The sequence below is a fragment of the Meles meles genome, chromosome 5 (genome assembly GCF_922984935.1).
Source record: "Meles meles chromosome 5, mMelMel3.1 paternal haplotype, whole genome shotgun sequence".
NCBI classification, from domain to species: domain Eukaryota; kingdom Metazoa; phylum Chordata; class Mammalia; order Carnivora; family Mustelidae; genus Meles; species Meles meles.
Window position 1 is genome coordinate 38522013 of NC_060070.1, and position 16337 is coordinate 38538349.

Below are 16337 nucleotides of genomic sequence, written 5' to 3' on the forward strand. Positions count from 1 at the left end.
ATTCCTTTTTTTTTTTTTAAAGATTTTATTTATTTATTTGACAGAGAGAGATCACAAGTAGGCAGAGAGGCAGGCAGAGAGAGAGGAGGAAGCAGGCTCCCTGCGGAGCAGAGAGCCCGATGCGGGGCTCGATCCCAGGACCCTGAGATCATGACGCCTGGGTGGCTCAGTGGGTTAACGCCTCTGCCTTCGGCTGACTTATTTATTCCTTAATTGGAACCGTGTATCTCCTCTTCTCCTTCACCCATTTTACCCATTCTTGCACCTTCTTTCCCTCTGGCAAATTTAATTTATTAACTATATCAGGAGCTCTGGAGCTTACCTGTTTTCCTTCTTTTCTTAACTAGGATTAACTAGTATTAACCAAGCATAGTTTCCAAATATATTTAAATAATCAGTAATAAAAATAATAATGGTTAGTGGTCTATCAACAATAATAATAATTAACATTTTGCCAGGAATATGCTAAACACGGTACATGAATTATTTCCATTACGTCTTCTAAAGTTCAGAAAAGCAAGAATTTTTATTATCTATACTTCCTAGATGTGGAAATAAGATTAGGGAGATTAAGTGATTTTCCCTAGTTATACACAGAACAAACCATAGGAGCCAGGATTCAAACCTAGGTAAATTATCTCCAGAATCCATGCTCACTGTAACATAATACAATTAACACAAGAGCTTAAGGAAATGTGTAAACATCTAAACATCCTGAAGGAAAACTTAAAAGCCAGTCACTATTTATTGGCCCATGTGATATATTGTTCAGATACTTAAAATATGAATATATATGGATTTTATTTTTAATCAAATACTGGCTATCACTTACATGTGGTCTTTATTTTTACATAAATGGATTGATAGTTAACAAAATCCAAAAGTTGTTTGTTTTGTTTTGTTTTTCAGAATAAATACATACACATTTTAAATACTAAACACTATGTGAACAGTCAGCATCTGGATATATATTAGTGAAACTCAAGAAATAAAAACTTATACATTAAATAGAAGAATATTTGTTGCCCATTTCGGATGTAAACCTCACATCCCCCCTTCACCCTCTTATTACCTGACAATCAAAGGTATATCAGTTTAGAACATCAAACTCAAACAGTTTAACCCATAACTGATCACCTTCAAAGACTTTCAATTAAAAAAAAAGCCAAACAATGTTGGGTTTTTCTTGCAGGTACATTCACAAGTTGATATATGTTCTGATGTGCTAAGACAATGCCTAGAATTCAACAGTTGCTCTTGTATGTTATTGCTATTCCATAATTGCAGCTAGAAATTGGCATACATTTTAGATGGAATGTCTAATATGCTAATTGTCTATAAATTCTAAAAAGAAGTGTTACCATTTAAAAATGAATTCCCTACATTTTGGATATGGATTGAAAAATGATATCAGAAGTAGTGACAAACATAAACAGAGTTGCAAGAACAAAAATTATCCGTAATTCAGAGATCCGTAATGCTGGGGTGGTAAAGGCTGCTGAAACACACACACACACACACACAAACACACACAAACACACACTCATACATATTCAGAAAAGGTAGGATTATGTAGTCTCTTGATGAAAGAATAAAGAGGCATATAAATCTAATAATTAAACCTTGATGGGTATTTATGGCTGACATCATTAAATCAGAGCCATCTGTAGGGGAGTGCATTGTTAGACTCAATATGGTGGCATCTTTTTATTTATCATAATTCCCTGAGACAGGTACTAGCACCATTCTCAGCCCACAAATTGTTCTAGAGCAATTAAGCAACATATTTGGGATCCAATAGCCTTGATAGCTATATTTGTCTCTGAAAAATCGTGCTTTTCCCTACATCCCACAGTAAGTTAAATTGCTATTTTTTTGTCTGCTTTCCTGTTTCTAAATGGGCTCTTGCTGAGCATGAGAGAAATAAAGGCATATATCCCTGGAATTTTGTCATAAAAGTTTTCAAGAACCATGGAATGTAAATATCTTAGACTCTCCATCAAATGATCAAAAAATGTAAATCAAGAAACGCTTTTACTAAAAATGATCTTTATTGGGGCACCTGGGTGGCTCAGTGAGCCTCTGAGTCTCTACCTTCGGCTCAGGTCATGATCTCAGGGTCCTGGGATCTGGGATGGAGCCCTGCATCAGCCTCTCAGCTCAGCAGGGAGCCCGCTTCCCCCTCCCCACTTTGCTTGCCTCTCTGCCTACTTGTGATCTCTCTCTCTCTCTCTCTGTGTCAAATAAATAAATAGTCTTTTTAAAAAATGATCTTTATTTCAGACTTGTTTAGTGATAGGTTTAGTCTTTCAAATAATCTCCGATTAGAAACATAACAAAATTTGATATCTTATAGTTCTTAAATTAGAAGTATGGTTTTAAAATGTTGGAAGAAATACTTTAATAAATTTCAACAGGCAACTTGAAAACATGAATAATCAACAAAAATGACTCCATCCTCCAGTAGATTCTGGAAAAAACCTAGACCTAGTCTTTCACGTGCTGGGAGGAATGATGATTTATATTATTTGGAAAAAAAAAGTGGCATAAAATATGAGAAAAAAATCTAAGCAACTTAAAATGGAAACAGCAGAAAAGACTATAGCAACTTTAGAATCATTAATGACAAACACCTAAAATTAATGTTACTAGTGCCCTAAGTTGTAGCAGAATCCTGGGTCTCTGTTAATAATTCAAGACCGAAATCCTCAAGAAACACACGATCCTGCCACTTGGTTCTGCTTCCTTGCTTCTACCTTGAAGACTTCTTTACCTCTGAGTTCTCATGGCTTTTCTTTAAAGGAAGTGATTACTTAATTCATAACTCGAGTTCAAAATGTAAGCAAGTGCTTAAGTATGGAAAGAACAAATAGCACCAGCAAAAGAAACTTGGTTTCTAATCTCACTTTGCCCAAACGAACGGATCTGTCAACCTGTCTGAGTCCCTCTTCCCTCATCAGTGCATTTACCCAGAGTTTCTGATTCTTTGGCTTTGAGGTCCAGTGGGTGAATTTACATGTCTAATAATTTCCTGAATGGTGCTGGTGCTGCCGGCCGAGGGAACACACTTTGACAATGACTGAATTGGATGCCAGCTAAGGTCCCTCCTGGGTCTATCATTCTGATCTTTTCTGTGTGAAGATTTCAAAAAAATTTCTCCAATTTCTCCTCCAACGATATGGGAGGGCCTTTTCACAATTTTATTGTGAAATATGGGCCTTTTCACAATTTTATTACATGAAGAATAGAGTAACCATATCCTTATGCTGGATAGTATAAGCATAGATGGGCATTAGTATTTTCTGGCATTTTTTTAGGAGAATGAAACCTGTAAGATACTTAACGAATTTTCTTTTGTCTGCTGTTCTTATTATTCACATTAACAGATATGAAGAGAGAGGAATTAACTTCCTCAGAAGATTGCTAGTTAAAAAAAAAAAAAAAGCTGTGTTTAATTCATTTTTTTTTTCCTCCTGGGTCACTAAATTATGCTTTAGTTCAATCTTGCTTTATAGAGATGTGCCTGATATTATATCTTTCACAGAGGAAAGATTTTTAAATTATTTTGGTATCTCTTATTGCTCTAGACATGAATAGATTCAAATCTGAATCAACACGACAACCTCAAGGTGCATTTTTTTCTGGGTGATAGTGTGAACACAATGATACCAAGAGTCAGAATAATTATTATCACAGCCCAGCATAGTAGTTTGTATGTGTATCTGATGCATCAGCTTTGATATGAGTTCTGGGTATAAACATCAGTTCCATACTGGTTTTGGCTTTTTTTTTTTTTTTTTTCCTTTCAAAGAGACAAGTTCAACAAGTGCTCTTTAGCAGTCATGAGACTGGGACAAGTTTATATAGTTGCCTGATTTCTCAGGCGCTCTCCTGCCACCCAGCTGTGACTGCAATACCTGGCAGAGAATTGTCTGCAGAGTGTGAGGAGGAATCCAAGGGCAGACTCCTATACCAACAGGGCTATTCTTTCATAACAGCTACAGGGCTCCGGATGACTTAGTCAGTTTCCTCACAGCAGATCCGAAGTAGTTTTTCCATGTATATAGGTTGATAGGAAAAGATTGCATGGCCTTTTATCCCTTTTATGCTCAATCCACACAATGTATCGGTGTCCGGATTTAGACCATGTCTTCTGTACATAGAAAACACAGGTGTAATTAACACACATTCTTAGCAGAGCAAGAGTCTGTCTTATCTCCCAACATCCTGAGGCAGCTGATCGTGAATCCTGAGCTGGCCAAGTCATTAAGGCTGAGTGGTGAAGTGCGCCCCTCATCCCAGAAGTCAGAGAGAAAGAAAGTCTTGCTTGGCCAGCCAGTCTTCATGTTCTCCTTGTACCGGCTTTGACATTTCTGAACTCTAGAGTGGCTCCCGAGCACCAGCTGGGAAGTTCGTTCTTACAGTTTGGTATCCAGGATTTTTCATCTCGACTTGGTTATAAATTGTCCACTCTGGGCAATTTAGTATAATTCCTTATTGTAAATAATGTTATAATAAATAATGAAAAGATAGAAGAATTATATGATTGACAGTCATTGCAGACACTGAGATAAAGCCTGAAAGAGGTCTTTAAATGTTCCTAAATTACAAGTACATTCTGAGTTGCGTACAGTGGCACAAACAGCAAAGAACCAAGACCGACGACAGTTCTACTCATGTCGCTGAGTATCAGAATATAGTCCCATTAGATTATCATCACATGAGTGGAAACACTAATTGCCTGATATGGCAAAAATGTTCAGTAAGTTGCCATGATTTTCAAATTAGATATATAAACTGGCTTGTGATGAAAATCCTCTACAATCAGGCTAGATGTGGCTTTGATACACAGCCAGCCCACACTTCAGGTAGCCATGTTTCCCGCAAAGAGCCCTCAGACAAGATGCTAACCTTTCCTCAGTGTCTGTCACATGCATCCTGCACACTCTGGTCCTGCAAATGCTACTTCTTACCCGGACATCCCTCTTCCTCCTGTGAAGATTCCCTTACATTTTGTTCTTTTCTTACAAGCATTTAAATAATGTTTGTGGAGTTGAACAGTTCAAATATCAACTCTACTGTTCACTATGACTTTGAGAGATTATTCAACTCTCCGAGTCAAAGCTGTCTCAGAAAAAACAGGAGATAGTAACAACTGCTTCATAAGTTGTTGAGAGAAACAAAAATTAAAATTAAAATTAAAATTTGTAAATATCTGCACAGAGCACAGTAAATCGATTTTTTGTTATACAAAACACTATATGGCTTGATTATAAAGGTTGGTGTAGAAAATATCAATTCTAAATAGAGTGAATCTTCTATTTTAATACTTTTTTCAGATTCCCCTTAATGTCTAGAAAGGACTAAAGAATTGCCATACATTTTAGTCAATAACATATGCCAAAAGGTAAGTCTAGTCACACATGTACATGTATGTGTACATAAATATGTTTTTAAAATAATTTTTTACAGTGTTAAGAAAAAAATCCATATCTAAAAAACTCCCCCTCCCACGCTTTTGTGAGTTTTCTTACATTTAACTTAAGAGAGTAGAGATAACCAGTCTAAAACCTTAAACAAGGTTATGATTTCAAGCACTTTGGGGAAGGTGAATTATTGAGTTAACAAGCACAAACATATTACAGCTCATACTAGACCCCTCTCTGAGCAGCTTTTCACAGAGAGATGGCACAGGGTGACAGCAAGGTGACACAGACCATAAACAGGCTTGGAGCGAGGAGATGGGAGTGTCCAACATTAGCACACATCAGGTTTTATCCATAAGTGCTTTCCCTAGTGAGGAATACTTGACACTATGCTGCTATGGTAAGTGTCAGTATTCACTGAATGGCCATTCATTGCTTCATCCTCCTTTTACTCTATATCCAAGACTGGGGCCCTACAGAAACTTTGTAATTGAGTTTTATTATTTGAACTTTCAGTATGCAGTTTGGATTCATGATCCTTGACTTTTGATGCACTTATTTCGCTGGTTTAAACCTGGCCCACTTTAGTATACTTATTTAATTCAGTAAATAGTGAATTTAATATTGTAATAAGAACACATGGACTTGACATCTCAAAGGTTTAACTATGATATTGTTATAATATCGATCATTATTACTGGTATTGGTTTCGTTAAAGGTCAAATAAAAAGAGGTATTACACTCTGACCATCTTCTAAAATGGGTGCTAGTGGACAAATTGCTTTTGTTTTCTCACTGTCCACAACCCTTCTCTGGGGAACTACTTCTCCCTGCTTCATACGATTTTGGTGGTCTGCCAATGCAAAGACCCTAACTAGCCACAGGATGGGTATGTGGTCCAAGCCTGATCAATCATGGCAAACCACTTGCCTGCTGTGAGTGGACCAAGGATGGCTATCTCACCAAAGAGAGACAATCAGAATGTTGCACACTAATGCTGAGAGATGGGGAGGATATCCTGTGTCAGGATTTGCTAAATGAGGATTTTAGGAGGTCCCATACACTTTTGCCAATCTCCTCTCGCCTTCTATCTTGTGAAGAATATTTATCTGGGGGGGAAAAAAAAACTAAACTAAACTAAACAAGCAAACAAAAGGTCAAAACAAAAAAGGAAAGGAAATGTGCTCAGAAAAGCAAAAATTATATAAAAAGAAGGAAAGTCCTAAAGATAAAATGTGAGTCCCTTAAGTCACTGAGACCAGGTCTATTTTGATAAAACATGGCAGTAAGTTCCTTTTGATCTGTAAGCTAATTTGGCTTGTATTTCTGTTACTAGAAATGAGTTCTCAATCAACATCATTAACCGAGGACAGTTAATAAGTTGTATTGTCTAAGAGCATAAACCCTAAATTAGATTATTTGGATATCCTGTGTATGTCATTTAGTAATTTGGAGACTTAGCACACTCAAGTTATCTGTCTCCTCCTCTGTAAAATGAGATAATAATGGCACCAGTCTTCATGGACTTTTGTAAGAATGAAGTGAGTTAATTTATATAAATAACTTAGAATGTTCTTGGAATATATGTTGTGGTCAATAAGTCTAAAAATTAATTCTCCCCTTCAAACCATTATTATAAAGGGCTTTGGTATAACCCATATTTCCATCTGGTGGAACTAAGTACAATAATAGTTATAGTCACTATTTACATTTATTCAACACCTACTTTCTGAAAGCCTACTCTATGCAAGAAAGCACCCCTCTACTCTGGGTTATAGCCAAGAATAAAAGTCCACAGGAACTTAAATACTTCACATGCTAGTCTCTAAAAAGGTAATGAACAAACAAAATGAGTAAGTAAAATACATCGTTTTTTAGATGTAAAGAAAAATATCATCAAAAAGGGGCAAAAGACTATAGGCTTTGCTGAAGGCCCAGGTCTGAGTGGAAGACCTCAGGAAGAAGGCATGGTTTAAGCACTTTTAATGAAGAAGCCAGAACATTCAGGGAGAGGAATTCCAGGAAGAGCAAGTGCAAAGCTCTGGGGTAGAAAAAAGTTGGAAAAATTTGAAGAATGGTAAAAAATAATAGGAAATTTGAAGAGTAATAAGGGGCAGAAATTATGCAGAACCTTCTGGACACTTTCAGCTTTCATTTTGAGTGAGACAGCAAGACACTGGGCAGTTTTGACAGAGAAGTATGTTCTGATGTACTGTTTTAGGGTTATTCCAGCTACTTTGTGGAGAACAGAATCCAGGGAGGAGCCCACCAAGAGTATTGTGAGGGAAGGATCCTGAACAGGTAATGTCTTCCTTCTGTTCCCAAAAAGAACCTTGTGCTTTTTACAGGATGAGCTGGCAAGCTCACAATCACATTGCAAGCAAAGAGCGTAGAGCACATTCAGGACATCCCTGTTCCCGCAGATCGGACAAATACAGACTTCCCTTGGCTATGCCCATATCAACGGCCCCATGTCAATTGCCCTTAGATATGTTCCCAGCTTTCTGTATCTCAGACCTCACTGGCTCAGGGTCGATGTCCTCCCACTAAAAACTGGAATACATGCCCACCTCAGCTGGAGAATGCATCCACTGACCATAGGGGACCAACACATTGAAGGGGCTGGATTGTGTGTCTGCTCTCTCTTCTCTTGCTGTACCACTTGGGTCTGGTGTGCATGCTGTTTGTCTTGGTGACCTCAAGCCATACTCGGGTCTCCTCCCTGTGTGATACTTGCCTGTCTTTTGACCTGGGTCAGATCCATGTTTTAGTCTGTGACACAGCCTGACCACCTGATGAAGCGATATCCAGGAGAGAGATGGGGACTTGGGAGCTGGTAGCAGTGGTGGAGCTGGTAAGAGAAATTAGACTGTGGATCTGTTTTGAGGGTGTAAGCAAATTAACACTGATCAGAGGTAAGGTGAAAGAAGCAGAGCAGTAAAGGGTGACTTGAAGGACTAAACAACTGAAAGAGAGTCAGGCAGATGAGGGTCCTGGAAGAAGAGTCTATTTGAAGCTAGGTAGAAATTAGTTTGTTTTTGGAGGTATTGATTTGGAGCAGAGTCTATTAGGTAAAGAAGTGGAGGTGGTGAACAGTAGTTTGACAAGAAGGTCTGGTTTTAGGGTAGGCATGAACCTGGGATATAAATTCAGAAGTCATTAGCATGTAGATGGCAAGGAAAACTATGAAACTGGATGAGATCATCAGGAATGAGTGTAGATAGGGAAGTGGGCCAAGGACAAATCTGGGGCACTCCTGTGGCCGGAGAGGAGAAAAGGAACTACCAAAGGAGAGAAAGGAGAAAGGGAGAAAACCAAAAAAGAGTGTTATCCTTGGAGAAAGGGGAAAGAGGGCCTCATGCAGGAAGGAGTGATCACAACTCTGTCAAATGTCACAGGTGAATCAAATAAAATGGGGACAGGATACCGACCCAGGGTGACCTTTATAACAGCAGTGTTTGCTGAGTCCTGGGACAAAATATTTACTGGAGTCCTTTCTAGGGAGAATGAGGGAAGAGAAATTGAAGATCGTGAGTACTGACATTAAGCTTCCCCCTTGGAGTTTATATCTTAATCTTTTGGAAAGATTTACTTGCTATTAGACATTTTACTAAATGTAAAACTTACACGGCAATTAATTTAATAAATTCCTTCTTAAAGTCTAATAAAACATCCGTGCCTTTTTGTCCACTGTGATGATTGAGATGTATGGCATGCAATAAAATTATTAATAATGTTATCCTTTTGAATGAGAATCTACTCTTTGATTCACACAATTAAATAACCTTCTAATCTGTGAGCCAAAATGTCAACCAGTACCTTGGACAGGATCCTAGGGATATTAGTGGGTAAAAAAGAACATTCCTTAGCTGGTTTATTTTTCTTTAGTATTAGTGCAGTTTGGCTCATCTGAGTGTCTGTAGTAAATTGCTTTTTACCCAGGAATTTGCAAATACTTTAGCTGGAGCATTTCTAACCGTGCGTGCGTGCGCGCGCGCATGTGTGTGTGTGTGTGTGTGTGTGTGTGTGTGTATGTGTATTTTTTCTTTTTAAATTCTGGATGGAATTCAGTTCTGGGGTTGTATTGTTTTACAGATTTTTGTGACTGATTTGTCACAAAAAAGTAGAACAAACCCAATCTTTTTCTTTGTTTCTGGATAGGAGTTTCATTTGGCAGTGGTGGTATTTCAATAGCATCTATTAGATGCCTGGTACTGGGTCATGGCAGAGGCTGAGGCACTGTTGAGTGTTTTTGATAACACACATTCATAATCCCAAGCTCAGTGTATCACCAGACGGACCAAAAAAGGTTGGCTCTTCTGAGCAATGTGTTCCTAGCAATCTACTTGGTTTCAGCTTCAGTACAAACAGATGGATTTCAATAACATACACAAATCCCCTGCAATTTGGGGAAGAGTATTTTTTTCCTCCTAAAACATTCCATTTGAGCATTGAATTTTTCCACTTAGAATAATTAGTAAGAATAGACAAATTTATAAATTATAAGAATTTTAACACAGATACACATGTATAGAGAGAGAGTGTCATCTCAGACTATATGATAACTGTTATTTCTTTCTGGAGATTTCTAGATGCAGGCTTAGGCAATTTAAATGGTTGTATCATGAGGTGCCTGGGTGGCTCAGTGGGTTAAAGCCTCTGCCTTCAGCTCAGGTCATGATCCCAGAGTCCTGGGATCGAGCCCCGCATGGGGCTCTCTGCTCAGCAGGGAGCCTGCTTCCTCCTCTCTCTCTGCCTGCTTCTCTGCCTACTTGTGATCTCTGTCTGTCAAATAAATAAATAAAATCTTTAAAAAAATGGTTGTACCATTCATGTGGAATAATAATTTTAAAATATCAGATTTTAAATATCTATAACTAGCACACTTATGTGTATAAAAAAAGAAATCCCCGAATACTGAGTGGGAAAGAGTAAGGACAAATTTATGTAGAATTTTATAGAAATCTATATCATTTTCGGGACACCTGGCAGGCTCAGTTGGTAGAGCATGCAACTCTTGATCTTAGGGTCATGAGTTCGAGAACTATGCTGCACATGGAGCCTCCTTAAAAAAAGAGAGAGAGAGAGAGAGAAAGAGAGAAAGAAATACATATCATCTCTTGTATTAGTTTTCTATGGCTACTAAGGCAAATACCATAGGCTGGGTGACTTAAACAACAGAAATTGATTTTCCTCACAGTCCTGGAGGCTAAAAGTCTGCCATCAAGGTGTTGGTAGCGTTGGTTTCTTCTGTCTCTTTCCTTGGATGGAAAGCTGTCTTTTTCCTCTGTCTTCAGGCAGTCTTTTCTGTGTCTCTCTGTGTCCAAATTCCTTCTTTTTAAAGGACACCAATCATACTAAATGTGGCCCACACTAGTGACCTTATTTTAACTTACTTATCTCTTTTAGACTGCATGTCTTCTCCAAATACAGTCACATTCTTAAGTACTGGGGTTAATTAAGACTTCAGGATAAGAATTTGAGGAGTGGGGCACAATTTAGCTATAACATTTTCTATCACATTAAACAATTTAAAACTCATGCCTAGGGCAGTGGTTATCAACTGTATTTGAGTGCATTTCTTATTTTAAAAATATTCGTAATACATACCCCCAATATTTATACATTTATTTATTTATAAACTGGGACATCGACAACATGCACAAATGTGGACAGTCCTGAAGAGGAAACATTTCAAATGTTTTGTTTTCATCATAGTTTCATACTGTTACCTAATTTCTGAGGAGCAGTGTCCTTATTTATTTAATTTTAAGGGGAGAAACTTCTAGTCACACTATCATTGTTTTTTACCTCTCTGTGTGGTTGAAGAAGAGCTCAGATAATTGGGGATCTGGACAAAGGCCCTGGCATCACAGAGCTTGCCTGGCTTCAAGAGGATTGTCTTCTACTGGGGAAAATACCTAAAGAGATCAACAAATAACCATAGTCTATGCAGCAAGCAGGCAAAGAGGAAATAGTCAGCAAGACCAAGGGAAAATGCTATTTGAGTTGGAATGTCCCAGAAGGGCTCTATCAGGTGACGCAAGTGCAGAATCTTGGCTGTCAGGCTAACTACGGCTGCCTCGGTTCTTCCGCAGTGCCTGGCACAGAGCAAAAATGCAATACATCTCTTATTATTTCGTTGCAACATTCCTTGCCTTTTGAAAAATTAGTTTGGTGGTAAGTTAAGGGAGAATTGTAAAAATGCAGTGGGAAAATGTGTTTTAATAACAAATCTGCCAAGACTCCATGTGAACGATGATGTGAAAACAAACAAATCCAATATAAGCAAGGTGAGATATGCTGAAAATTGTGAGTGAAATGTTGATTATTATAGGTACAAGGAAACAAAGTAGACAGTGGAATAAGCAAAAGAAAAGGGAAACAACATCCTATTAATTCACTTTCTGTGGGAACCCAATTTCTAGGTCCCAAGTTTCAGTTATTAAACCCCTTCTGATTCCCTGGGTCATTTAGGTTCTCTGGGAAGTGAGGCTGAGAGGCTAGTCCAAGAGTTTTGTTGGGTAGAATAAGAATGAAACCAGACAGCGAAGAAAGCCTTCAGACTGCAAGGTAGAAGGGCTGATAGGAGGGTAGGGCTAGGGGGACAGAAGTAAGGAGGAGCAGGAGGTGACAGGGAAAGCCTCGGATGGAGTTGCAGATCAGACAATGTCTCCACCACTCTCCAACAGGGAGCTCTAGAGCAAGGATGGCCTGAGAGCAGTCCTTCATGGGGAAGAAATGGCCAGGCTCTCCCCTCACCCAGGGCTCAGTCATTGCTGGGGCATGCCGGATAGACAGAAACAAAGGATACAGCATGAATACCCAGAGGCTGTCAGCTAACTATTCCTTGCAACCGCCCCCCTCCCCCCACAACCTCTTTCTTTGTGGAAGATCAGAGAGGGGCACCCCATACCTACCTGTCTCACAAAAGAAGTGGTCACAATGTGGGTTCCTGTCCAGGGAACAAACATTTGAGCTTTCCTCCTCATTCTACCTGTTCTCCTGTGCTAGTTTTATTCGTTTTATCAAGAGCCAGACTTACTTGGTGGAAATCTTTCTAAGCCCCTGTCTATTTTGTGAGTGTTGATTTTGTTAAATTTAAAAAAATCATGCCATTAGCCACAAGTAAACCGGGAACACTGAAAATTGGTAAAAGCTAATGGAACAGTCCAGGTCCCATCACTCCTTACCACCTTCTCAAAGAATCTCCATCTTGTGTGGTTGGTTGTTCCACACTTGTGCAGTGATAGGGCCAGCTCAGGTCTCTATTAATATAAGTGAAGATGAATTTCTTTATATTTGCCTTGTTTATAGTCATCTATTCATGCCCATTTGGAGAGTAGAAACAATCTAAGACATGCTGACATCTATGAGCAATGAGGACATCATGCATAAGGTCGTGAACAGGTCTGGAGGCCTTCTGGAGGCAAAAATTCTGTGAGGAACTTTGCTTACCACCCCTGCCAACTGCTAGTATCAGAGGCAATTCCCACAGTCGGCTTCAACATGAGCCCCGGTGGCTTTTCCTATGGTTCCTTAACTATCATTTATTGAGGGCTTAACATATGTCAAGAGGCTTCTTATCTATTTTTTTTTTTTTTGGACTGTGGAGTAATAAGATTATTTCTTCTATTTTGTAGATGGTAATATTGAGACATAATAAGTGATTAAATACCTCACTCAAAATCACACAGCTGGAATGTGGCAGAGCTGAGATTCAAATCTAGGTCTGATTCCAAATTTCAAATTTCAAATTCTAACCACTAACCACTAATTATTTCTCAGAATGAGAACTTACATGGCTCACTAAATTACTGTTTAAAAAATTAGAAAGAAGAGTATCACTTTTGGCCCATGTATAAATATGAGACTATATGCATTTATTTTTCTTTGTTTCATGATTTGTTTCTCCCTCATCACTTTAGATCTTGCTTCTTTTGGACAGCTACCCTTCCTATGCCTATTTATATTTCAAAAACTCTCTTTTGCTGTGATATTGAGAACAGGTTTCTCATTAGTATTCAGGTGACAATGAGAGGAAGCTACCAAACAATGCACGTGAAGGAGGCAAGACTGTCATTATAAACTGAGCTTATGAGAAATGCCAGTCAATGCTGGTTGCTCATAGGCTTTTCTTTCTTTTCTTTCATTGTCTTTTTTTTTTTTTTTTTTAATAAGGGAATCATTTAGAAGCAGCCTCTGCCTGCATGGTAACATGCCGAGAGCAATGGTAGTGTCTGGGTGGGTTGGAACCAGAGCAGAGAGCTTAAAAGAGATTTAGGAAGCATGCCAGGTCCACAGAATGAGCCTCTGAATCAGGTGGGGGCATAGTTGACCTTTCACAGAGGGCAACAAGCTTTGCTCTCTTTGTTCTTGACAAAATTACTCAGCATTGCCATGTTCATGTTCCTGCTCCATGTTCAGAAATTCCTGGGGCAGGTTCTGCTTTGACACCCTAATAAGAACAGCCATCTAAAACCAGCTCAGCATTCATTAGTTGGCAGAACCCAGGGCAGCAGTGACTCCCCGCCAGGGGTTGAGGATCCTCTTGTGCTGAGATGTTTGTGACTTCCCAAAGCTGTGCGGTGAGAGCTCTCTTGGAGCAGCCTTCCTTGGTTGGACTCCACTGGCTCCTCAGTATGTTATTGCCACAGTGAGTGAGGCCTCCAATGCCATCCATTGGAATCATTTCCAGACAGGACAAAGACAGGTGTGATGACCCCCTGTATCAGGGAGGTGGAAGAAGGTGAGAAATACATCCCTGTCTCAGAAGAACTCCCTCTGCTCACCCTCAAGGATCTGTATATCGCCAGTGAGGCTGGTGATGTGCACTGGGTTAAGTATTCTGCTCTAGTACGTAAGCTCTCTGAAAGGAACAAATGGGTCTGTGTTCATATGTCTCATCCCCAGCACCCTGGCCCTGAGTTCATCATAGACAGTTGATGAGTGCTTATTTTTATAAATAGATGGGCTGAAAGAAAAGCCTTTTCTTTGAATTAGCTATGTGATTGGCGTTACCCACCCAACAGAGTGCTTCCAGACCTACCAAGGTGATCACTCACCTGGCTTTCATGTCCCGCCTGGCCAGTTCCCTTGTTGGCTCCTCCTCGTCCACCATGACTGGTTCTCTGTCACTATGTATGTCTCCTCTAGACTGGCTCACTCTCCAGGTTCTGGCTTCCCGCTCTCTCTAACGTCTCAAGGCTGCCCATTCCCTAACCGACATCTGTTCCCGTGATCTTCACTCTCCAGGGCCTCCCAAGCCTTTCCATGACACATCACGACTTTAAAGTTCAGTGATCAAACCAAACTTTCTCTCAAACAACCATCTTCCTGTCGTATCTCCTTCCCTAACCTTCATTTGTGTTTTTTAGGTGGGACTATGTCACAAACACGGCAGATTTTCTTTGAAAGTAATGATGCGTGCTAATGTGAATTGCTTCTCTGGGAACAGAGTCTATGGTGAGCACAGCTAAAGAACCCTCGCCCAGGGTGGAAATGAAATGCAGTGTGGCTTTCCATTCTCTGCACTTTGAAGATACGCTCTCGTTCAGCAGCTATCTGAGCAGCTATTTTGAGCATATCGCCAGGCCAGGTTCTGGGAGGAATACAAAAAAGCAGGTTCCTCACCATTCATTGGCCTGCAGGAAGAGCACTATAGTCAGGCCTACAAGACTAATATTGGGAAAGATAATGGGATGCGAGGTGTATGTGAGCACTGCTGATACAGCAGGGGTGTGAGGAGCGAGAGGATTGCTAAGAATCCCAAAGACCAAAATAAATGCTTTACCTCAGGCTGGTTTGGTTCACTCCCAAAGAAGTGTAATCATCTTGGGAGAGTTCTCATATGCTGGAAATATCCAGTGGGACAGATTCTAAAACCTTTTATCTATCATATTTCAAAAAGAGATAATGGAAAATGTTTCTTTTAAAATGTGTGCATTAAAATATTTACCCTTCCAACAATTATACTAAGAATGTTTACCCATGTGTTTTCCATACATATCTCACTTTAAAATAAAATCAAGGAAGGTCACCTTAAAATATATTATTGCTAATTTTAGAACTATTAAGTATACACATATTTGCACAACCCAGATCACAAGTCATGTGAAAAATTTACAATTTTTCTTTTCTTCTCTCTCTCTCTCTCTCTTTCCTTTTTTGGCTACTGGAGAGAGTGTTATCCTCCACACTACAAGAGATTTGGCTCCTTAATGAATGATGTTTAGCAAAGGAAGTGGAGGAATGCAGGGTAATCTGTTGGGTCTGTTACAATTTGACATATGGACATGTTTCAACTGAAGTAACATCACTAAAGCAACAATTCCTTTCTTCTGTCGTGTTTGAGCCTTTTGTATAGGTCATCTACTGTTGTGTAACAACATACCTTGAACCTCAAAGTTAATTTTTTTAAAGATTTTATTTATTTATTTGACACAGAGAGAGATCACAAGCAGGCAGAGGGGCAAGCAGAGAGAGAGAAAGGGAAGCAGGCTCCCTGCCAAGCAGAGAGCCAGATGCGGGGCTCGATCCCAGGACTCTGAGATCATGACCTGAGCTGAAGGCAGAGGCTCAACCCCCTGAGCCACCCTGGTGCCCCAAACCTCACAGTTTAAAATGACAAGTTATTCTCATCTCTCACTCAGAGTCTCTCATGTTGGAGACAGATGGTGGGTGAAGCTGGAGTCATGTGAGGTTCAAACTGGACAGAATATCCAAGATGGCTCACTTACATGCCCAGCTGTTCAGACTGGCTGTTGCCTGAGAGTTGTTCTGGGGTTGTTGACTGGAACACACACATATAGACTTTGGATATGACAGTTGAGCTTTCGACAGCATGGCTCCTAGGTTTGAGAGGGATCATAACAACCATTAGATAACATATAGTTATGATATATGATATAT